General features: G+C 38.8%; 1 long non-coding RNA gene across 1 annotated transcript in view; it reads right to left on the bottom strand.

The window, feature by feature from the left end:
- Positions 1-11539: 11539 nt before the first annotated feature.
- The window catches only part of LOC145721298 (uncharacterized), a 294764-nt gene continuing 281502 nt past the window's right edge, over positions 11540-24801 (bottom strand). Inside the window, exon 5 of the long non-coding RNA XR_014144926.1 lies at positions 11540-11766. This is a non-coding gene — a long non-coding RNA (uncharacterized LOC145721298). The remainder of the gene's footprint in view (positions 11767-24801) is intronic.

Raw genomic sequence — 24801 nt, 5'->3', positions numbered from 1 at the left:
AAGCATTTAGAAGGAGGGCACATGATGTAATGAGCACTGGGTATTATATAAGTCTGATGAATCACTGAACTCTATCTCTGAAACTAATAATACACTATATGCTAATTAATTGAATTTCAATAAATAAAAAAGCAAGCATTTAAAAATAGACAAGAACATTCTGTCAGGTACAGATAGGCCTGTCATCTTGCCATTCTTTCTATTTTTATGCTTTATAAGTAACTTACCCATCCTCACAACAGTGAAATAAGGACACACATGCACTAAGGTCACACACACACACACACACACACACACACTTCTCACCATTGACTGCTCCTCCTGGCAAGAGAATTGAGATTCTGGCTACCTAGGGGCTTAGTAGGAAGAGAGCAGAAGTGCTACTTTTCTTAGGATATTTTAACCATGAGGGAATTCCATTGGCAGACCACATTCACCAGACCTCAAGCTGTGTTGTAAAACAGAACTCACTATATCACTGGTTCATATTGGAGTCTTGAATTGCTGCCTCCCCCTGATAGACATGGCATGGCTCTCTGAACATTTTAAAATTACATAGGGTACATGGCAAAATGTCTCAGAATGCTGCCCTTTAGTACCTGTCGCTGAAGAAGATTCAGAGACTAAGATACTGAGTGTTTTCCCAGAAAATGTTATGGTAGATGGTACAGTGAAATAACATTAGCCAACTTTGGTTGAAAGCCAGACATCTGGCATACAGAATCCAATCCTAGCAACAGTATTTAGAAGTATGGTTATGCCTGTTGTAAAGGTAAGATTCAGGAACGTCAAATACCTTGTCAAGATCACAGAGCTAGCTAGAGATAGACAGGGATTTGAATCTTGGTCCAACCAAATTCAGAATCTGAGCCAGATAATCTTGGTTTGAAATCTCCTCTATCACTCACTAGCTGTGTGAAGGTGGGCAGATTTCTTAACTTTGGTGAGGCTAGTCTCCGTTTACACGTTTCTAAAATGGAGAGAAGGCCTACATTGCATGACTGTCTGGAGGTTAAATTTTTGAGACAGGCTATGCTAAAGTGCTGAGCACAGAGTCTCTTCCCTCCATGGACCTGCCTTGAATGAGCAGTCTGTCAAGGCCCTGAGCTAGTTGCTGCTGGAGACACACTCTCCGTAAGACTCTCTCCTCCCACAAAGTGTTGGAGATGTAGTGGGAGAGAGAAGACGATAACTTATTATAGGAGGTGTTTAGACATTTACCCCAATATGCGAAACATAAAAAGGGGACACTCTTGTGTGAAGGGCTTTGGGTGTGTGTAAGGTCACACACGTCTGCCCACTCAGGCTTTCCCAGCCGCCTTCGGCCGTCCTGGACTGTCCTCCTCTGAACCTCCTTTGAACCCTGGAACTACGAAAACAGTCATCAGGCAAGACGATCTCTGGGGGATTTTCAAACACAAAATCCAGGTTTCTATTGTAGGTACACAAATATCTGTACTAAAAGGCATGAATATGATAACAACCAGAGCATATAGGTCCATTCAGACAGAGATTGAGATCACACAGTTGCTTGTTTCATGGAAAAGGGCAGAAGAGGGTCAATGATGGTATCAGAGGGAAGGTGGCCTTTCACAGGAACGGGCAGGATTTTAAAAGGCTGAGATCACCACTGAAGAGGAAGGAGAGGAATGAAATGCATTTTAATAGAAACGTATCGGGAGGAAAGGCAAAACATGAAAAGAAGGAAAAGGGAAGGAAAAAGTACAAAGCATCTTTGAGATGTGTAAGTAAGCTAACTCAACTGGCGCAGTGAGCACAGATGTGCAGGAAGTAGGAGAGATGGGTCTGGAAACCGGGGACGGTGAAACGCTGTGTGAAGACATGGCTCTTGGAGCCAGACAGGTGTAGGTTAGAGTTCCTGTTGTGACAATCAGCAGTTGTGTGAGCAGGGGCAATAGACCTAGCCTCTATGAGCCTCGGTGTCCTCTTCTGGAAAATGGAGATATTAATATTGATAATAACAGTCATGGTAATAGTAAATGGACACAATAACCTTTATTGAGCACCATAGGCATGGGTCTAAGCATTTTAAAGGCGTTTAACACAGTCTTCACAAGAATCCTCCGAAGTAGATGCAATCACTGCCATATTTTGCAGGTGAGGAAACTGAGGCAGGAGAGGTTAACAAACTTGTCTAACAAGTCACTTGTCTCACAGTTGATAAGATAAGGATTGGAATCCAGGCGTTCTGGTTTTGGAATCCCCCTAGTTATTAGCAGTTCAGCCATCTACCTCATACAGTATGGCAAGAATTAAATGAGACAACACCTATGATAGCCTCAGTGATGGGGTCAGGACAGGCTACCTCCAAATTGAATATATTAAGCTGAAGGAGCTTGAGAAAATGGCAGAAACAGGAAGGTCAGAGTCCCCACCCCCAACCTCCTTTTCTCCTGAAACAGGTCATAAAACCCTCATGGGAGAGGGGCCCTCCCTTTGCCCAGAGGGAAGGTGCATCCTTATCTCATAAGGCAAAGAAATGCCAAGAAGAACCTGGCAATTAGGCCTTGCTAAGTTTCCCCCAGTTTATTACACTTACTTCATTCTCCTTAAACTATCATATTTGTACACAACTGCCAACTATTCATCAGACCTAGCATAAATGTACTCAGGTCTGTTTCTCTGGGTCTTTATCTCCTTATGAAGGTTCCCACAGAGTGTAAAACTTATATTAAATAAATGATGCACTTTTCTCCTGTTAATCTGTCTCTGTCAGTTTAATTTTCGGACCCAGCCAGAGACCCGAAGAGGATCGAGGAGTATTCTTCTTCCCCCACACTAGTGAAGTGTCAGGCACAGAGTAAGGGTTCAATTGAATGAATCATATACTATTGTACATTATAAGAGTTGAAAATAATAGAAATTCCAATATTTTTCCTATGCCCCGATGGATGTTTTTGAGTACCCTCTGATAGGCATATACCTCATTTTAGAGACCACAGCAATATCTGCAGCCCCTTTCCAGTGTTGGGAAGGAACCTGAATGCATTTGCACTGAACAAAATGAAGAAATGAACAAAACTATTCCTTCTCCTATGAATGAAAATCTCCCTTTTCAGAGTCTCTTAGTGCACACAGAAGAAAAAGGATTAAAGATCTCATTGCCCTATAAAACTCTCACTTATGTGCACAGAGGTATGTAGATAAGGATGTTCAATGTAGCATTGTTGATAAAACTGAAAATAACATAAAGGTCTATCAGGAAGAAGAAGATAATACAAATGATGACAAATCATTTTATGGAATAAAGAATGAAGGTAAACCAACATATATCGAGAGGGTAAGAATCTGCAAGACATATTAAGTAAAAAAATAAGTTGCAAGAAAGACAAGTTCTTTTTTTAAAATTCAGTAGGCCCCACGAGGAGACCAACATGGGGCCTGAACCCATAATCCTGGGATCAAGACCAGAGCCAAGACCAAGAGTCAGATGCCCAACCGATGGAGCCACCCAGGTGCCCCAAGAAAGACAATGCCTTGATAAAGAATATCCCATAACTTTTGGGCGCCTGGGTGGCTCAGTTGGTTGAGCGACTGCCTTCGGCTCAGGTCATGATCCTGGAGTCCCGGGATTGAGTCCCACATCGGGCTCCCTGCTCAGCAGGGAGTCTGCTTCTCTCTCTGACCCTCCCCCCTCTCATGCTCTCTCTCTCTATCTCATTCTCTCTCTCAAATAAATAAATAAAATCTTAAAAAAAAAAAGAATACCCCATAACTTTAAAGAATTTTGAATGAGTAATACATATATATTATATAGATAATATATATATATATGTTATATTTTTGGCATGGCACTGCATCTGAATAAGCCTCTAGATCAACTACCAATTTATAGAAATTACAGAGAACAGAGGAATATATTGAATAGCACCCGGAATGCAATCAATAAAATCCAAATTGGGGGGCATCTGTTTAGGACAAATGATTACATTATTTATTTTATTCAACAAATTACAATAACAAAAAGAGTAAGAGAGAGCTGGAAGGGAACTGTGATTAAAGAGACTTCAAAAATTCAAAAATGGCAAAACTTAAATTGTAGTATTTAAGGAACCACTTGAGTGATAAATTTCTCCCTCCATGTTGCTTGTTCTTTTTACAGTAATGTGTTCATGTGCTATTTGTGTAGTTAAATATAACATTAAAAGATAAAAAAAGTTGAAACATAGGACATAGGGGTGATTTGGCAGAATGGAAGTTCTAAATGTATGTTAGAGTGGCAATCCCACTTATTAATAAAGCTGAAGATGGATTTATATTTATATAAATAAATAAGGACATTGTGTCCAGAGTCACATTAATTACACATTTTCTGTTAGAAAACCATAGAAATGTAGCTTATTCCAGAACCAGTGAAATGAGTTAGCTTGTAAGTTTGTTTTCTCGCATAATCCTAAGCAGTCTTGCTTTTTTTCTGTTGGATTCCCAAATAGCTCAGAATTTTTTTTTTTTTAATTTGATATCTCTGATGCTTGGGTCTAGATCCTAAGATAGTATGACAAAATGGGCATTAGCTGCGTACAGGAAAGTTATTAAGTATTGAGATGAAAATCTCCTGGTTGATAACAGGAGCATTCTGTTATTCTTACTAATACCAAAATATGACAAACTGATGCCTGGTATAATGAGCCTTCAGTTCTAAAGGATGATTGAGTTCAAGAGTAGGGGAACTTCACCATGACTGAGGAAATAGGTATTGTTTCAGTATTCTTTATTTTCCACATTTGCTTCAGGTCTTTTAAATCACATCTTTATTTGGTTGCTTTGCGTAAGTTTGCAGAAAATTTTAGTTCCTGAAATGCTATTATAAACAAGTGTCGGTGTTTTATTAAGCTTATTGACCAGAGGAGTATTTGATTTGGGAGTAAGAATTTGTTAATCTGTTAGCAAGGCTCTGTCCCAATCCACTTTTACAAACTGTTTTCAATATATTCTTGGTTTGAAATTTAGAAGCTAACAGAGATGGTAGGAATTGTGCACTTGGATTTTTTTTTTTTTTTTTTCTAATTCTGGTAACTAGTAGAGAACTCTAAACTGAAATGAAGAAAGAAAAAAACCCAGTGTGCATCTTTCCTTTTCTACGACCAACAATTTCTAAGCTATTTTGCAAATATAGGACAGCTGCTTTATTGAGCTAAAAAAAAAACACTACAAAATGTAATGATAGTACTTTGGACTCTATTCTGATCTCCCTTAAACTCCACACAGCTTGGATTTTTCTGTAATTTTAATGAAAATGTGGCATGGCACATCTCTCTCATTTAAATTATGCACTGTCAGTATTTTCCTTCTTTGCAACTGAAGCACTTCTTGGGAAACATGCCAGGTACAAGAAGAGAGGGTGAAAGCCGAAAATAGCAAATGGAGGTGGGGGTGGGGAAAGGAACTGGACTAAACAAACACACTCTTCATACAGCCGTGTTTTTAAAGACTTGCAAATCACTGGGAAAGGGGGTCCAGAAGTTCAAGTAGGATTAAGGTAGCTTTAGCAAGCCTAAATGGGGCTAAACACAGGTCAAAGTAGGGCTACAAGTCAAACCTTGAAAACCCTGTTGATTTGATAAATACTAACACAAGATCTCTTTCATTTTAATGTGATATCAGAGTACATCTTATTACTACTTAGCGACATAGGGCTTGATAAAAGTCAGTAGTGTTTCTTTATACCAGTGACAATTTCTTAATTAAGAAAACCTTCTCCCTTCACCTGTCATGCCCCTTTTGTTTTCCAAGCAAGAATCAATCATTCCTTTATTTAGCCAGTATTTGTTGAGTGAAGAGCTTGAGTGAAGAATAAGACAGAGAGGGTCTCAGGATACTATCATCTATGTTCCAGGTCCATCTTTTGTAGAATTCACATAAACATAGAAATAATTCCTTTGGGGAGAGGTGATTAAAAAAAAAAAAGAAGAGGTATACCATATTTATATCAGTGGGAATTTGGCACCATTTTGTAAATCTCTTTTCACGTTTAATTTTCATGTTAGCCCAGCGTGATAAGTATTGTTATTAGCCTGTTCTACAGATTAGAAAGGAGTTTTAGAAAATTTAGGAAATTGGTGATTATCATCGCTTAGTAGCAGAGCTACGACGAAAATTTGGGTCTCCTGACTGGGAGTTAGTGTTTTTCTCACGATGGTGCAGTGGTTAAGAACATGGGCTCTGGGATCGGAAGGATTTAGTTCTGACTCAGGTCTGCTTCTTACCATGACCTTGAGCAAGTTACTTAATGGTTCTAAGCCTGTTTTCTCTAAAATGGAGATCATGATAGACTATCCCTCAGAGGGTTGCAGGGGAAAAAGTAAATAATAAAAGATTTGTGCTTAGTACAAAATTCAGACTCAGAAAGGGTTGACTAGGATAGATCAATCCATCCTTCCAGCAGGATCAGAAATACCTGGTTAACTTTCTTACAGAACTCTTTAAAAACAAAGAAAGTTCAGGTGAGTGGAATAAAAGAAACGAGATATTCTAGGAGAAGAGAAATGGAAATTCACCGCTGGTGTATCTTCCTGGTCAGAACAAGTGTTGGGAATAGGGGTGTCCAAGGAAATCTGGGATCTTGGCACAAAAATACCTTTTCCACCTTTTGAGAGATTCCTTTAGGATAAGTCAACAGATGTTTTAAATGCAGATCTTTGAGGGTAGGAGGAGCAAAGGGATAGTGTTTCTCTGTGATTGGCCTGTTATAAATTATTTTAATCAAATAATATCTTATTTGAGGTCTCCTGCACAGCAAGGAGAAGGAAGAGGGTTTTCGTGCACTTTGGGTAGGGTAGATCTAGAAGAGATAGAACTGGATAGAAGGTAGAATGCTTCTGGCCAGGGCGGTGGAAGCCTGAGGGCCCCAGGTGCTTGGGTGATAAGAGGCAGGGCATTCCAAAAGAGGGAAGAAGAATCTGGAAAATGTGGGAGAGCTCAAAATAAACTAAACAAACTTTCTTTGTTTTGCAATTGAGGTTGGGATTGTTAACTACTTGGTGTCAATAAAAATCATCTCCTTTCTTGCCTTTGGCACTGCTGGAATGGTGCTGATGCCTGAGCTGGGATGCTCAGTCAGAGCAAACCCTCCAGGACAGCACAACACCCTGGTCCCAAGTGTCCAAGGATTGTGTGGGCTGACACTTGTCTGGTAGGATGAATCAGAATCCCGGGGAGTGCGGAGCTGATTTTCTCCCTGAAACCTGCTTGCATTCATTATTTAAATTATACCTTTACATATCTTCTCTGAAATATGTCAAGCTAGGAAGCCCAGGAGTACCTCTCTTCCCCACTACTACTAAAAGCTTTGGTTAGAATGAAACTGGAGGCTTATGGAAATGTCACTATGTAACATGTATCCTAAGAGCTGTGGGAAGCCCCCAGCTAACCCATCCTTCAAGTAGGATCAGAAAATAGGTTCTCTTTAGAGCATATTAACTCTTCATTCCCCTCTTCCCATCTACTGCAATCCTTCCTCATGATATTACATTTTAACTGTAATTAACCACGGCATCTGTGTGCGATCTTGCGCCCAATCTTTTGGGAGAAGGAAGATGTGTTTTTCCTTGGTTTTGCCTCAGCAAAAAGAAATGATTTATAAAGTGTTAGGCTCCAACATCAGTGGTGCGAAACCACAGCTAAGAAGGAGGTGGGTACCTGAAAGCAGCACCTTTGGACAGAGGTCCCTGAACTGAGCCCAGAGTTTGAATCCCAGCTGTGTCTCCTATCTGGACTTCAGCTACCTGATCTATAAAATGAAGGAGTCAGATTTGGTTGGTCTGTGGTTCTAATCCTCTGAGTTGACGTGATCCAGTCATCCTTGCTATCAAGGTGGTTTTGAGTTCAGCTTTAAATTAGCAGCCCCAGCCCCTTGGTTCTGATCTCACAGCGGGTTCTGGGATATAACAAGCATTTGCTCTGAAATCCCTCTTTCAGCCTTTATTTAGAAGCAGAAATCCCCGCATGCTAACTTACTGACTGCTCTTATCATCCCCCACGTTTGGTTTGCTTTGCATTTTGCCACCCAGTGACCCACATCTAAATAGGTGGAGGTTGCAAGACAAGAAAAAAAGGCAGAAAGTGAAGTCATAGCTGAACTGTAGATCAATGGCTGCAATTTCACCCCAAAGCAGGGCTGTGCTTCTGCAAGGACTAAGATTTATTGGTTTCAACACACGAAGATGTAAAATGCGCTGTTATCACATCTCCCCAGAATGTGTACTCGCACCAGCCTGGGGAAATTGCGTGTAATAGCAACTTCCTAGTTGCTCTGTCAGGCCTCCCATCCGTTTTGTGAGCCCAAATTCCAGTGCCTTACCTATTGATAGATGCCGTTTTGTTGGGAGTGAACCTTGAAACTTATGCATTGTGAGGAATATTAATATGACTAATGTTATAACTTAGATACTTGCATATTTAAATGAAGTGAAATCTCATGGCATTCAGAGTTCTGCATGTAAATACAATGTAAACGTTCATTTATGTGTTCACTTAAAATACAGTTATTCAACCTACTAGGTGTGATACACTGTAAAGTGATGAAGGCAGATTACATGCTGGGTAAAATCTAGATTTTAGACTCAGAAAGATTTTTATGTAAATTTTGTTGTTGGTGCAGATTTACCTTACACATGATATTCAATTTCTCTGAGCTTCCACGTTCTTTTGGGAACAACAATATTTATCTCACAAGATCTTTGTGAATATAAATGTGAGTCTTAGGTATGTGTAGGTATTCAAAAATATTGTTTTACCTGTTTATTTACTTAATAATAATTACAACCCCTACTTACAGTTGATAAAAGTACTTTCACATATTGCATAGCATTTTAATCTCTTACCACCTTGTGAGGCTGATAAGGCATTTTACCTTCATTTAAGAGAAATTTGAGATCTAGAGTGATTGGAGTCAGACATTTCTTCAAACTGAATCCTAGATCCAAAGGCAGTCCTCAGAGACAGCATATTTGCTAACAAAAGATTCAGAAGAACTTTATTTATTTTTATTTACTTTTAAGGTTTTATTTATTTATTTCTCAAAGTATTGTATTTTTAAGCAATCTCTGCACCCAAAGTGGGGCTTGAACTCACAACCCTGAGATCAAGGGTTGCATGGTCTACTGTCTGAGTCAGCCAGGCGCCCCCTGGAAGAGCTTTATTAATCCAAGAATGGATCTGCTGAGTGGTTGAAATGTCTGTTTCCTCTTATAAACTTGGAGGAAATATTTCTGATCTATAAATATACAACCACACTTCAATGGGATTCCTGTTAATATAAATGAATTTTGTTGCAGAATTCTAGCATCTCCTCTTCCCGCAATAGCCATACCATGTTGCCTTTCAGAAGAGAGTTTAGTGCATTTACTACTTGAAAAATCCTCTGATACTGAGATGATCTGAATAGCAATCGGCATAAACAAGCATTTCCTAACCAGAACATCATGATTTTCCACACATCAGTAAGTCATTCCTAGTGAATCTTGTCTAAGACCTTTAATAGTGTGATTTCTGGAGCTATGAAAACCCGCTCATCCAAGAAATAATTCTCCTCTTATATGATTTTAAAAATTGCTGTACAGTCTTTTATTCTGCAGTTAGATATGAAACTTGGAATGCAAATATCTGTAAGAATAGTAGCTAATTGACTGACATTTGTAAGAAGGCAAGAGATACAGATTCTTTCCTGAGGAAAGATTTACTAGAAGGGCACTAACCAAAACTTTGTAGGGGAGTTGGGAGAGATAGAGACCAGAAACTGTGATGGGAAGATCAGAACAGAAAAGAATGGTTGAAATCAAGGATGAGATAACATTCTTACCTTAGTTTGACATAAGTTGTTTGATAACATCAAATATTGGCTAGGGTATGGAGTTCTCTCAGATTCTGCTGGTGAGAAGAGTGAATTGGTTCAGTGGCTTTGGAGGATAAATTGGCAGTATATTAAAAATAAATTTCATCTTAATATCTAACCAAAGGATATACACTATACATATGACCAAAGACACATATGCTAGGATGTCCAATGCATCATTTTTTTAAAAAAAGATTTTATTTATTTATTTGAGAGAGAGAGAGCACAAATGAGGGAAAGGGACAGAGGGAGAAGCAGACTGCCCGCTGAGTAGGAAGCCCAGTGTGGGGCTCAATCCCAGGATGGCAGACGCCCAACGGACTGAGCCACCCAGGCACCCCCACATCATTTTTTATTATAGGAAAAGAGAAAAGGAACAGTCTAACTGTCCAGCAAAGGAAAAATAATTTCACAGATAGAGTACATTCATATTATGACATACTTGGTAGTAGTTGTAGAGAATAAAGACAATCAATATATACTGATATGGAAAGATAGTTAATACATATTGAGAAGTTAAAAAAATGACATCTCAGGGGCACCTGGGTGGCTCAGACGGTTAAGCATCTGCCTTCGGCTCAGGTCATGATCCTGGGGTCCTGGGATCAAGCCCCACTTCAGGCTCCTGGCTCAGCAGGGAGCCTGCTTCTCCCTCTCCCTCTGCCTCTCCACCTGCTCATGCTCTCTCTCTCTCTGTATCTCTGTCAATTGAATAAATAAAACAAAAATCTTTAAAAAAATGACATCTCTCCCTTAAACCTTAGTGTGTATATATATATGGAAATGCACAAAAATATACTAGAAGACATACTTAAAATGGATAAAAGTGATGACCTCTAGGTCTAAAATTGGGGAGTAGTAGTTGAAGGAGATTTTAGCACTGTAATGTTAGATTTTTCTATTGGAATGTATTCATATATTTAAAAAAGAAGGAATGCACTGTACATGTATTAACACCTAATTGATAGGCACTCTGAAAAATCAAAAATGAATCATTGAATGTGAGAGCTATAAGGGGCTCAAAAGGCTTTAAGCACAAACCACCCCTTTATTCTTTTTTTTTTTTTTAAAGATTTTATTTATTTAACAGAGAGAGACATAGCGAGAGCAGGAACACAAGCAGGGGGAGTGGGAGAGGGAGAAGCAGGCTTCCCACCCCTTTATTCTTAAGTATGAAGAATTTGCTGACGGTCACATTGCTTATTAGGGCTTTAAATGGAGTGCTATCTTGGATCTCCTGACTTTGGTTCTAGCACCTCTTCTACAATTTGGGGCTCACTCTTAGAATGCCAGTACATCTTGCTAAAATTCCCTGCTGTGCAAATGCAAGATGCTATTACTCTTATGGAAATGGGGCAAGGGGTTAGGGCAGGAACAACTTTTGAGAAAGGGTGACTTCAAGGACAAAAGCTGACAGTCTGATTCACACACTTTCAGACCAGTTAGAAGAGTCTATTTTATATCTTCCTTTTAAATTTTCAACTATAAGAGCAGGAACTACTGAGAAGTGTGGGAGATTAAGGCAAAAGAATGGCTCTTAGATGTCTTCTTTGTGGCTTTTCCACTTTAATAATACCAGCCTAAGCTCTGATAGCAACAAAATGAAAATGGCTTTTGCAAAGAAAATTTATTAAATTTTGTTTAATTAAACAACTAAAAGACATTCAATTGTAATGTAGTGGAAAATGCATTCCAGATAAGGAAATCTGGGTTATATCCCAGTTTGCCCCTTAAAAGTTGCATGAAAAATCTGAATATAGTATAGGAAGAATGATATTTTCTTATCCAGGTTGCTGGTAAAAATAAATATGATAAAATGTTTGACAACAGCTGCCACATCGATGAGTGCACAATAAATTCTTGTTGAATTGAACTTTATCATGCCATTCCTCAGTACTCTTGTGTGAGAACTTCTGCAAATTAAAAACAAAGAGGAAGATGAGATACAGAGGGGATAACAGAGATGCTGTAACATACTTTGGAGACCTGAGACAAAGAATCGTAGAATTTTGGAACTTATAGAAGTTTAGATACATTTTTAGTGATTCCAACAGCCTCCTTCTACAAAGAAGGAAATGGAGAGCCTGAGAGGTTCAATGACTTGCCTAAAGTCACTCAGTTGGAGACAGAGAGGTTTCCACAGTTTCACTCAGTTGCTTTATTTTTCAGAAAGTTTAGTGATAGTTTCTTTTGAAAGTAAGAACATAGTCATCCTATTTGCTTCCCTAAAGGATGTCAGAAAATAATCAACTGTGAAACAGTGTATAAATGGCTGCTCAGTGAGTGAGAAGATTGTATGGTTTACCCCAACAGTGTGCTATCAATTCCTCAACATTTTGTTAGATCATCAAATTGACCTACTGCTACTACTACCAATAGGGGCAGGGATATATCTACCTCAAGGTCTCCAGGTTAAAAATATGAATGGAAGAAGAAAAGTTAAAGACTTGGAAATGGAACTTGGGCTGGTTCAGTGATGCCACTTAGCTTATTTTACTATCAGAAAACTGGTCTTCATGTTTAAAAAAAAATTTCCCAATTAGCTTTTCTCAATAGGGTTGCCAGATGTTCAGTAACTAGAATTATACAGTCCTATATTTTAGCTTTTTTTTTCTGGTAAGATGAAAAAAAAAATACAGAGCATGTGAAGTTTTAAAAAATTATTTGGACTTTTAAAAAATTTGAACTAAAAACAGGTATATGATAATAAACTATGGTATGTAGACAAATGTAGTACCTTTCATAAGGTGCTTCCTTAGGCCAACAAAGGACATTCACTAGTGTTGATGAGGAAGAATTTCCTATACCATTCAAGGTCCTTCAAGCTGGACTAAGAATCAAATTGACATGAGACAGATTAACAGGAGAAAATAAAATTTAATGGAATCCACCAGACATAGAAATTCCAAAGACATTGTGGCAACATGATGCTTATATGAGCTAAGGAGAGGAGTAGAGATCTGAGGATATAAAGGGGAGAAAGACCATTAGCAGGAAGATAAGAGGAGATGTTTGGAAAACAAAGGTTGCCCTATTATGCAAATAAATTTATTAAATAAAGAGAAATTTCTGTTAATAGCTCTCGTTTTAGTACAGGTAGGTAGTTGAGGGAGAGGTAAAGAACTTCTCCTGCATCTGCTAAGTTTTGATTGCTTTTAACTCAAAATGATATTCATGCCAAAGTGGCCCATCTTGGGGTGGCCTACCCTTGTCCCCTACGCTAGTTACATTACTGTATGTTTAATTTTAAGTTTATATTTTTATAATTACTTTAGAAATAGTCATGATTTCACTCTTAAATGCTTCCATAGGGGGAAAAATTTAATTTTCAATGTACGAACTATGTGTGGACTGATTATATAAAATAAATTCAAACTGAAATTTTGACTTTTCTTCAAAATTCCATGAAATTATTGAAAATAATTATTTTTAGGAAGAATATAACATAAGCAAATATTTTACAAACAGCAAATAAAAATATCAGTTGAAATGAGTAATAGTTTTAAAATATTAAATTTTTTATTCACCACCTCCCCTTTGCCAAGTCCCTTATTTTTGAGGAGAACATCTGGAAATCCTCTTCTTTAGCTTCAGTAGAAGTTCCTTCCAGCTCTTTTTTTCAGCAATGCTAAATAGAAAAAAGGGCCCTTGGAACCAGACCAACATGGTTTCAAATTCTTTCCCCACTACTTACTAGCGGGGTCGAATTATTTTACTTTTCAATTTTCTCTTCAGAAATTGAAAATTATAATTCCTAACTTGAAGGGCTTTGGGTTTTTTTTTTTCTAGGATTAAAGGAAAGAGAAATAGTCACTCATTTACCTTACAGGTATACAAATTCCTATGAAAAGCATTTAGCATGGTACCTGACTAGGAAATGTGCTCAGGATTTGAAATACCATCTTCTTCCTCATGGGTCAGCACAGTGTTTCCCAACCTGATTTCAAAAAACTCTAAAAAGGATTTCAGGGTCAAGTAAGTTTGGGTGAAGACCATATACTCAGCCCCTCTCTTTGGTATAAGAAAATGCACATTAGTATATTAAAGGTTCTAAGGAGACTTAATGTGGTGTTTTCCAATCTTCTTTGAGCACAGATTTTCTTTAATCTCTAGAGAACATAAGTTAATGGTTCTAGGGAACTTAGTTTGGGGAAAACTGGGCCAGAAAATGGGGAAGTATGGGTAATGGCTTTAAGGCTCTTGAGAACAGGGGAAAAGCTTAGGAAAAAAAAAGTAGGGATAGCCTGTGTAGCCGTCCATTCCCATTAGAGTTTCCTCCCTTTTTCCAATTAGATTATGGATCCCTTAGAGGAAGGCTTTCAGACTTTCCCATCTAAGTACCCCTAAAGCAAGGGACATTGAACACTCATTTTATCATGAAAGCCCATGAGACCCTCCCATGTTACTTCATAAGATATCTGTTTGTTTAAATATAAAAATAAAAATTTTAATTATTGAAAAGTAAATGATTTAATGCTTTCCTACACATATATATACATGTACTTTTTTCTGATCTAATTTATATTCCTGGATGACGTGTCATATTTCATGCTTTTTGGATATATAAACACAGACTCCCTGTACAATATCGAGCAGACATGGGAGGAGGACATGTACTCCAGGGTGAGCAGGAAGGCCTTAAGTCTGTCAGTCAGACTGCTTTCTCTAGTCTGGGTACTGTTTTTGGAGCTGAGCAAGGAGGCAGAGTTTGTGCCTTTAAAGAATCCTTACAGCCTTTTGTGTCATGGATGCATGGGGGGCGGTTTGTGTGCTGAGCATGAGGGGAGAAGTGAGAGAGCCAATAAACTCATAAAATGATAAATAAGATAACTTTTATCACTGATTAATGTTGTGAAGAAGATATGACAGTGATGGAGTGACTGGTGGAAGCTATTGGAGCCAGACAGTCAGGGAGGCTCTTTGAGGATGAAGCATTCAGGTTGAAGCCCACTGATAAGAAGGATGCTATGCAAAGGTTTGAGTGAAGAGCTTTTTAAGTTGAAGGCAGAACAACTTGCAAAAGCCCAAGGATGGAAAGTGGCTTGATACGTGTTTTAGTTCGGGTTTCTCACAGTGGACCCTGAGATAAGGACAGGGTACAAGTTTATTTGGGAGGTCACCCCAAAAAGCACCAGAGAGGAAATGGAGAACATGGGCAAGGAGAGAGAAAAACCAGTAGAGGCTGTGTTAGAAGAGGTTCACTGCTATGGATAATGGGGGCTTATTTCCGCTGGGGTGGAGCCCTTTAGAGAAATCATTTGGAACTCACCCCACAATCATCCTAACAAGAGAGCTTGGGAGGCTGGGCCATGTATCTGCTTTCTCCCATTTCCCACTGGCTATTAACCTCAGGGTGTTCACTCTTTTGCACTTTCAGATTGTACCTGTGGAGATCAAGCAAACTCCTAAAGAACTAAAGAAAGTCCTCAGGCAAATAAAAGAGAAACATGGGTGCTAAGAGTTAGGAAACTGTCAGTATGCTGAAAACTCTTCAGCTGCAGGGAGGATGAGGCAGGGCACCAACAGTGTCTGTCATTCGCGGAGTATGAGTCAAGGATAACTTGGTCGTAGTATAGTAGGGAGAATATGAAGGGAAATGAGTTCAGAGAGGTAGGCAGAAGCTAGATATGTATAACTTTGCCAGTTTTAAGTCCATTTGCAAGGAGTAGCTATTGGAGGATTTGAAGTGGGGAACTGATCTGATAAGATCAAGCTTTAGAGAGAGCTGGGTTTTTTGTGGAGGATGGCCTAGAAGGAGGCAAGACAAGAGGCAGGAAGATGGATTAAGAAGCCATTGCAGTAGTCCAGACAAGTATCATAGTCAATCAGGTTCAATGGTAGATTATTAGTCTTCATTTTACTCAATCTGTAAACAGTATTTGACATAATTGATCACTTTCTTTTGGAACACTTTCTTGCCTTAGCTTCCAGAACACCATTTTCTCTGGATTCTTCCACCATTTCTTTGGCACTCTTCCCCAGTCTCCTTTCTTGGAGTGTTTCAGGAATCAGTTCTGGGATATTTTCTCTATCTTCATATACTCCCTGGGTGATCTCAGGCAGTTTTCCAGCTTTAAATACCACTGGCACCCATAAGTCTTTCCAATGTATATCTCTAGACCAGACCTCTCTCTTGAACTCCAGAGTCATTTACATCACTACCACCAGCTTCATTGCCATTTGGGGGTCTGACTGACCCCTCAAACCTAACATGTCAAAAACTGAATGCTTGATTCTACTCACCCTTGCAAGTGGTGGTAGGGCTTAAGGTTATAAGTGTAGAGGTGGTGAAAGTGGTTGGCTCATGAAACATTTTGGAGGTTTAGCCCACAAGTCTTAATGATGGATTAGATGTGAGCACCAGGAGGAATCTAAGATGGCAACTTAGCTTTGACCTGAACAACTGGATATGCAATAGTGCTATTTACTGAAATGGAAAGGAGTAGAGAAAAATTAATGGTTCTGTTTTGACTGTATTAAGTGTGAGATGCCTGTTAGGCATCCAAATAGGATGTGTGAGGTATTGGAGTGCTCCATCTAAAGGAGAGGTTCCCTCATCTATAGTTGTATTTAAAAAGCTAAATGAGGAGACCCCTGGGTGGCTCAGTTGAGCAGTCGATTCTTGATTTCAGCTCAGGTCATGATCTGAGGGTTGTGACATCAAGCCCCACATCGGGCTCTGTGCTCAGTGGGAGTCTCTTTGAGATGCTCTCTCTCCCTCTCCCTCCACCCCTCTACTCCCACCCCGGCGCACGTGTGCAAACTTTCTCTCTCACAAATGAATAATTCTTAAAAAAATTAACAGCTAAATGAGGATTTTAGAATGATTTAAAATAAAGGCTCTCTGCTTCTCTCTGTATATTGGGACTCAGAACTGAAGAATAGTTGTCTAACTATTAAACACTTGGGAAAGTGTAGACGATGATATGGGCTGATACACACTCCCAAGCAGGATACCCTAAAATGTTCACATGCAGGTTAGCCACCAAAAACATTAGGGTATCCTTATCAAATAGATTTTGATGTAAAAAATCTATGATAGCCAAATCAGTCCTTTTTATTTATTTATTTTTAAAATGTTGTTGTTGTTGTTGTTGTTTTGTCTTATGTATTTATGTATGTGTAATCTCTACACCCAACACGGGACTCAAAATCACAATCCCAAGATCAAGGGTCAAAGGCTCCCCTGACTGAGCCAGCCAGGTGCCCCAAGTCAGTCCTTTTTAAATCCTCTGCTCAAATACCTCCAAAGACTTCCCATTTTATTTAAATAACAGTCCTAATTATATATGATCTGATTATCTCCAATCTTGGTCTCTGCCCACCTATACCCTTTTTGCAGCACAGCTCCCTTCCTCACTCAGTTATACCTACAATAGTCTCCTAACTGCCTTAAGCACTCCAAGTTGCCCCCTCAGATCCTTTGCCCTTGTTGCTTCCTCTGCCTGCATTCTTCCTCCCAGATATGTGTGTGGCTTTTCCCCTAGCCTTGCTCAAATATTCTGGTCTTGCTCAAATATTTCTGCCATAGGAGATGGTCGTTGGATCACCCTATGTGAAATATCAGACTCTGTCATTGTTTTTTTAATTTTCTTTGTTTATTCTTCATAACTTTATCACCACTTGAGCCTAGTTTATGTATCTATTTTCTTATTATCCGTCTTTCTTTTTAGCATATAAGCATCAATAGGCTAGGGGCTTTATTTGGTCTCTTTTGTTTAATGATGTATCTCCAGCTCCTGGAAAATTGCCTGACACATGAAAGATACTTGGTAAGGATTTAATTGAATAAATAAATGAACAAATGATTCTTTTTAAAATTTATATTATCAAATATTTCTTATGTGACTATGGGATGTTATAGAAAGCCACATAAAAAATATTTGATGGGTAGGAGAAATCTGCTGTGATAGGAAATCTTAGAGCCTAGATTCAAAGATCTAGGCAAGCAGGCCCTATAATCAGCAAGGAAATCTCTCAAAATTTAGTGGGTTGCCACTAGCCATTTAGGGAAAGAGCTCCAGTGTCTGATCCAGGGGTAGGGGTTTGGAGAAGGAGGAAGTTAGAATGATAGTAATCAGAGGCGCCTGCGTAGCTCGGTGGGTTAAGCGGCCAACTCTTGGTTTTGGCTTAGGTCATGATCTCAGGGTCCTTGGATTGAGCCCCTCTTTGGGCTCTGCATTCAGTGGAGAGTCTGCTTAAGGATTCTCTCTCTCCCTCTCCCTCTGCTTCTCCCTCTGCTTGCACTCTCTCTCTCTCAAATAAATAAATAAATCTTGAAAAAAAAAGAATGGGAGTAATCATATTGTGTGGACTATTGAAACTAGATCTCAGGCAAAGTGGAACAATCAGGGACCTAACTATCAGTACTTTCCTGTCCATTAGAATCAACTGGGCAACTTTTAAAACTCTCCATGATGAGATTTCAACCCATACCAATAGAGTCAGGATATCTAGGGAGGGACCCAGGTCCAGTGGGTAATTTCAAGGTGCAGACAAATTTGAGAATCAGTAAGCTGGCGGTTGTTCTTCAAAATGTGGTCCCCAGACTGGCAGCTCCAGCATTACCTAAAACTTGTTAGAAATGCAGAATTGAAGGCTCCATCCCTCTCTACCTGAATAAGGATCTGCATTTTTAACAAGAGATGAACACTGAAATTTGAGAAGCACTAATATAGACCACAAGGTCAGAACCAGGCAGGAGATAAGGTCATTAACCCTCAAGTCCCTGAGGACAATTAGAGGACCATAAATCTGCTATGTTCACTCTGCTTTCTGATTTAGGTCAGAGTTAGATCCAGAGCCTGGGAGTGGGTTTGGGATAAGAGTCATTCAAGTGGAGGACAAATGGTTTAGCTCTAGAAGAGGTCAGTTAAAAGAACAGGGATCCAGGCAAGGTTTAAATCCAGTGTGAGACAACTGGTGGGAGATGGCATTGGAAAGGTAGGTTGGTTCCAGACTGTAAAAGAGCCATAGATAGTGATGGTGTTGGAGCTGGTGAGTGACATGATTTAATCTGTATTTTAGGCTCAGATTGACTAGGTAGAAATTCTTGATGCACTCCTGAAAAAAAAACAATAATGAGATAAGGCTAGTATAAGAATCAGAATAAGCAGTAATTTTTTTCACTATTCTTCATTATTACTGTATGTCCACAAGTCTCAGAATTAGGTTGTATAGCTTATTATTATTATTTTTTTTATTTATTTGACAGAGAGAGAGAGACACAGCGAGAGAGGGAACACAAGCAGAGGGTCAGAGGGAGAAGCAGGCTTCCCGCAGAGCAGGGAGCCCGATGCGGGGCTCGATCCCAGGACCCTGGGATCATGACCTGAGCCGAAGGCAGACGCTTAACGACTGAGCCACCCAGGTGCCCCAATGTAGCTTATTATTTTAATCATCCAAATATTAAAAACATCACCTAAAATTAGGAGAATATGTAGAAGCCAACAGTAGATTAGAAATTGTTTTGCTTGGTTAGCTTTGTTAAGATGCTGCTAAGTTCTTTTCCTCAGAAATGTAACTTTTTATTTCCATGTCAATAGCATAGTTGACATTTTTTTTTTTTTTGCCACTTCATATAACTATTCTTACAATTGCAAACTTTTTTCTTTTTTAATTTATTTATTTGACAGAGAGAGACACAGCAAGAGAGGGAACACAAGCAGAGGGAGTGGGAAAGGGAGAAGCAGGTTTCCCACTGAGCAGGGAGCCCGATGCGGGGCTTGATCCCAGGACGCTGGGATCATGACCTGAGCCAAAGGCAGACACTTAACAACTGAACCACCCAGGCTCCCCTCAACAATTACAAACTTTAAAGTTGTAACACACTTTACATATTTTAAGGAAGTATTGGTATATTCAGAAATTCCTCTAGGCTGCTAATCAAGCTTAATATATACCTTCACATTCATGTTAGCTCATTCTAAATGCATGTGCTAGTTTCACTGTGAAGGGTGAGGAAAATGCAGGAAAACTAAGAAGTGAGAGAAATGTGAGGATTATCCAAGGAGTCTGATTTGCGATATAAATTGCCCCCTTTCCTATTATAAAGTATTTTATCATAAGTAGCCTACGTTTTCAAAAATTGCAATTGGGCACTGACCTACTAAACTGTAATCTCGATGCGGTGGGGTCAGATTCAAGAGCTTACCACCATTCTTGGCGTGGAGTAGGTGTTCAGTAAGTATGTGTTGAATAAATGAATGGATAATTATCAGTTTTTTGTCTGGGAGCTTATCACTGCCTCCTTCTCTGGAAGGGGGTTGCCCTTGGCTGATGGGAACTGCCTTTCCTAGAGAAAACTGGGAGGCTAGACTTCTGAAACTATAGCTTTGCCTTATTTTCTCTCCACTTCCTTGTCTTGCTCATCCTCCTCCCTTATAGGTGTCTCCTAAAAACAGTCTCCATATATGACTTGCCCAGGATCTCCTGTCTCAGACTCTGCTTCTGGGAAATCTGATCTAAGACACTGTATGCCTGACTATCATGTATTATATGGATGTATGTGTATGTATATGCATGTATATGTATGTGTGTGTATTTATAACACACAAAATTTTCCAAAATTTTTATCCTGCCCTACATTAAGAAGTCTTTTTTACATTTTGATCCAGTATAGAAGATTAATAAAAATCTATATACCTACACACACATATTCATTCATTTAGCAACAAATGTTTATCTATTGCCTATTATGTGCCAAGCACTGTTCTCTATTCTATTTGATGGGGAAATAGCAGTAAAAATGGAGTTTACATTTATAACACAAAATTTAACTTTACCATGTGTTATGTAGGCTGATACACTGTATTCTATTCTAATATTTTCTTTTATAATCTATTGTGTTCTCTTCCTTTTTAAAAAAAAATGCTGTTCACGACCCACTAAATTGATTTAACAATGTGCTTGAGACTTGTAACCATTAGTTTGAAAATATTGCCTTAGAGTGTCAAGCCTGATTTTATAGGGTTTAAGGATGTTTTTGTTAATATCTTCAGGCATTTAATATGATATAATACTTAATATGAAGGAAAAATATATAACTGACATATGCATGGTATTATTATCTTCTTCCTTGAAGGCTTATATGATTCAACCTTTATTTTTATTAGTATGTTTTTAAAAAATACCCTTTTCATCTTCTTCAACTAGAAGTCAATACATGGAGCTTTTGCTGTATGTCTAAACTGACAGGGTCTCTAAGAGAAAATGTGCTTTAAAGCAGTAGGAGTTAATGGTCACTCTTGCACTATAAATTCTATTGGCAGATACTCTACTGGCTGGTAGATATAAGGATGACTTTCTCCTTGAAAACTCTAATGAGACCTGGGAATAATATACAATCTGTGATTCGGGTACTATCCTCTAAATGTAAAAGCTTTTAAACAATCTTAAAACCTTATCTAAAATAAATCACATTATTTCTTGTTATTTTTTTGAGAAGTAAAGATATCTAATATAGGCCATAAATATTTGTGAAGCAAAAGAACTTCAATTTTTAAGCCTAAGAAAATCATTTTCTTCTTGAGGTTATGAGATATGTTTGCACTTGATTGATTGAGAAAGTATTGTGTCTTCTACAAATAATTCTTCCTGGAGAGGGACTTAGAAAGGCCAAGGCTGAAACAGTTGTGAGTGGTGGAAAGAAAGCATCCTCCTAAGCATGACCTGGATTTAAATGCTAATTCTACCAAAGAAGTGTGTGGCATAGGGCTTGCTTATGAACTATAGTTTCCTTATCTATAATTGGGATAATAATCCTAACTTCACTGGGTTGTTGTGAGAAAAATATGTGATAATACATTGAATGTCTGGCTCATTATCACTCAGTAGACACTCAGTAAATGTTCATTTATATCAGTCAAGATTCATCAAGAGAGGACATTTAGCTTGCTTGTTAAGACAAGTCATAAAAACCATAGGAAACTTCTCTGATTATTTAGCGTACCCACGGAGACTTCCATAGCCAAACAGTAGCTCGGAGATGCCACAGGTAGAGTCCAGTGATGACGTTCTCACTCCAAACATCTTCAAAACTCCACTTTGGGAATTGCCCTCAGAAGAAATCTTACTTCATAGTCACATTTTATTATTGATGTTATTCAGTATTTACCCAGCTGTACCTTTCTCATCAGACTTAGATCTCAATGATTTTACATGGTTCTAAAAATCTAATTCAACCTTAAAAGGTTAAGTTATTTAAAAAAAAAATTATGATACGGGACCTGAAGGCAACATGGAAAGAGGAACTCTGAAAAATACTCTGATTCTCTGCAACTAACATGATTGTTAAGCTATCAGCTTGGCTTGCCAAGAAGTAAAGAAGATATAAACTACCGATGGTACTTCTCATCAGCTAGCCAAGGACAGTTCCCAGCTGCTCAGGATCATACCCCAGCAGCAGGCCAGAGCCAGGCTCCGAAATCTTGTGGTATACTGAGGCCAAGAGCTTAGAGCTTGAGGCTTGGGAACTTGTATAAATTTAGAGCTTTAAGGGACTTCTCAAGGCTCCATGCTCAGATTTTGTCTTAGCTAAGATATGCCTGGTCTTAGAGTTCTCATCCAGTTCAAGCTCTCTGTCTTACTATTTTAAATTTGCCTTTGCATCTGAGTCTGCTCTTACTCAGAATGAGACAGTTCCATGATGATCACAGGAAAAGTTGTTTAACTTTTTGAGCCTCAGATTCCTTATAGAAAGTGGAAGTAGTAATAGTACATTCCAGTAGGGTTGTTGTGAGATTACATAAGATAATGAAAATAGACTGGGCAATGGGGCACTTGGCACATAGGAAATTCTTAATAAGTTATAGTTGTTATTATTATTATTATTATTCATAGCAGCCCAATCTACCTCTGTGCACAGCTCAAGTAGAGGCCTATTTATCAAAAAGGGGATCCTCGACAACTATTAATTGGGTAAGGAACCTATTATAGAGTGTTCTGAGTTCATATTGTGGGAGAAGAGAAAGCCATTAAGGGCATCACACTGGTTGGATAAACTGGATATATACATTCAAGTACTTTTTTTTAATGGTCATGTGCCTTTATAGTCACATTTGCTATGGAAAGATGGATTCAGTTTTCATGACTTTTGAACCCATTACCCGTTTCTAGAATAATAATATCAGTAATAAGAATAATAGCTAACACTGACTGATAATTACTAAAGGTTACAACAAAAACCCTCTGAGTAGTATGTATATCTGGTTTGGCATCACTGTAATGAATAAAGTATCAAAGCAAAAAGAGCAGAGCTGTCCCTTCTCCCATCTTTAACTCAGCTCTCCCTGCCCCTCCACCCACCATGCCCTTCACCACTCCAGTGTTCATGAGTGTGTAAGGCATCATTAAACTGTGTAACTGCCAATTTTCTCTTCCTACTGATAAAGTATAGATACAAGTGCTTTCATTTCCACACCAGCAAATATTTATTAAATGCGTTCTCAGAGGGACTGGTCAAAGAACTGAAGAAAAATATTCCTTCTTGGACCATCTAGTCCAGAGGCCTTGGAATGTCTCCTAGGTCCACTCCTCTGGCAAGTTCCTTATGTTAGAGTGAAGAATCTTCTCAAATTTCCCATGTGTCAGTTTTTACGTGTTTTAAATGATGATAACACTTGTCCTATTTTACAGCTTTTGTGAAAGTACAGCAGGTCCCTGACTCAACAGTTCACTGATTGGTGGCCGCACCACTACCTTGGTCTTTGGTGTTGTTTGTTGGTCGTTGGTGTTTACTAGAGGTGGAAAAGAATGGAGTTCTTCCAGGGAAGTACCACTAGAAAACCATGTTAGAAAGCCATCCATCACTTTTGGGGCTTTGTGGCAGGATGTTTAAGCCACTGTGTTTTGGGTCTCAAGTTCCTGCAGCCTAACCCAATTTCCAGTCATTCGGGGGGTGTATCACTTGGGATTGTTATTGTGTCATAGTGGAAAAAATATAGCTGAGATTGCTGCAGGCTAGTCACTCTTCAAAGGCAAATGAAAGAATGAAAATTCTTCTCTGACAGCTTTTTAAACAAAGAACTTTTAACTGTATCTAGTCCACAATTTAGCTCATGCAAGGCATGCCTTTATGTTTATGTGTAATTTACTCCTAAGATGGTGCTGCCAAGGGGCGCCTGGGTGGCTCGGCTGGTTAAGCGACTGCCTTCGGCTCCGGTCATGATCCTGGAGTCCCGGGATCGAGTCCCGCATCGGGCTCCCTGCTCGGCAGGGAGTCTGCTTCTCCCTCTCACCCTCCTCCCTCTCATGCTCTCTCTCTCTCATTCTCTCTCTCTCAAATAAATAAATAAAATCTTTAAAAAAAAAAAGATGGTTCTGCCATTAGGAAGTGATGGTTGCTGGTGGCCTGTGTGTTTTAATACGAATTGTTTGATGTTGGTTGTTGTTTTTCAACTTTAAGGTAATAGCACCCCAAAGAATGCAACTATAGAAAGAAAGGGTAAAATTTTAATACTTTGTTGAAGCACATCAGGAATGTCTCTTTTGAAGGGGTGAGACAGCTTAGGAACTGAATTTTTCTAAAGAACAAAATGAGGCCTAACTCTCACGACATAGATTTGGCAGCTCTGTAGTTTCTTTCCATAAGTAAAATACCGCTGATAGAGGCTCCAGTCCTTAAAGACTGGATAAAACTGACCAGCTTTACAGAAATGATAGAGTATCTAACATAACTATTCTTTATTCATTAACCCTAAGAAAGAGAACCTTTGAAATAACCAGGAAGAAAAATACCTATTTCCCAGATCACCCAACATGTAAATTATTTCTCTTTTGTTGAATATCAAATATTCTGTAACCAAAAATCTATTTTTACAAATAGGGGCAAGGTAATTCAGAGGAGAGAGGGAGGGAGGAGGGAGAAGAGAAGGAAGGCGGGGGGAGGCTGGGAGATTGCGATGCGTCTTCTAGCAATATTTCTATGCTCTTTATATTGTCATTAGTTT

This window comes from Leptonychotes weddellii, chromosome 4, assembly GCF_054177405.1.
Source record: "Leptonychotes weddellii isolate Sample4059 chromosome 4, ASM5417740v2, whole genome shotgun sequence".
In the NCBI taxonomy this organism is placed as follows: domain Eukaryota; kingdom Metazoa; phylum Chordata; class Mammalia; order Carnivora; family Phocidae; genus Leptonychotes; species Leptonychotes weddellii.
This window is presented reverse-complemented; position numbering and strand designations above follow the sequence as displayed.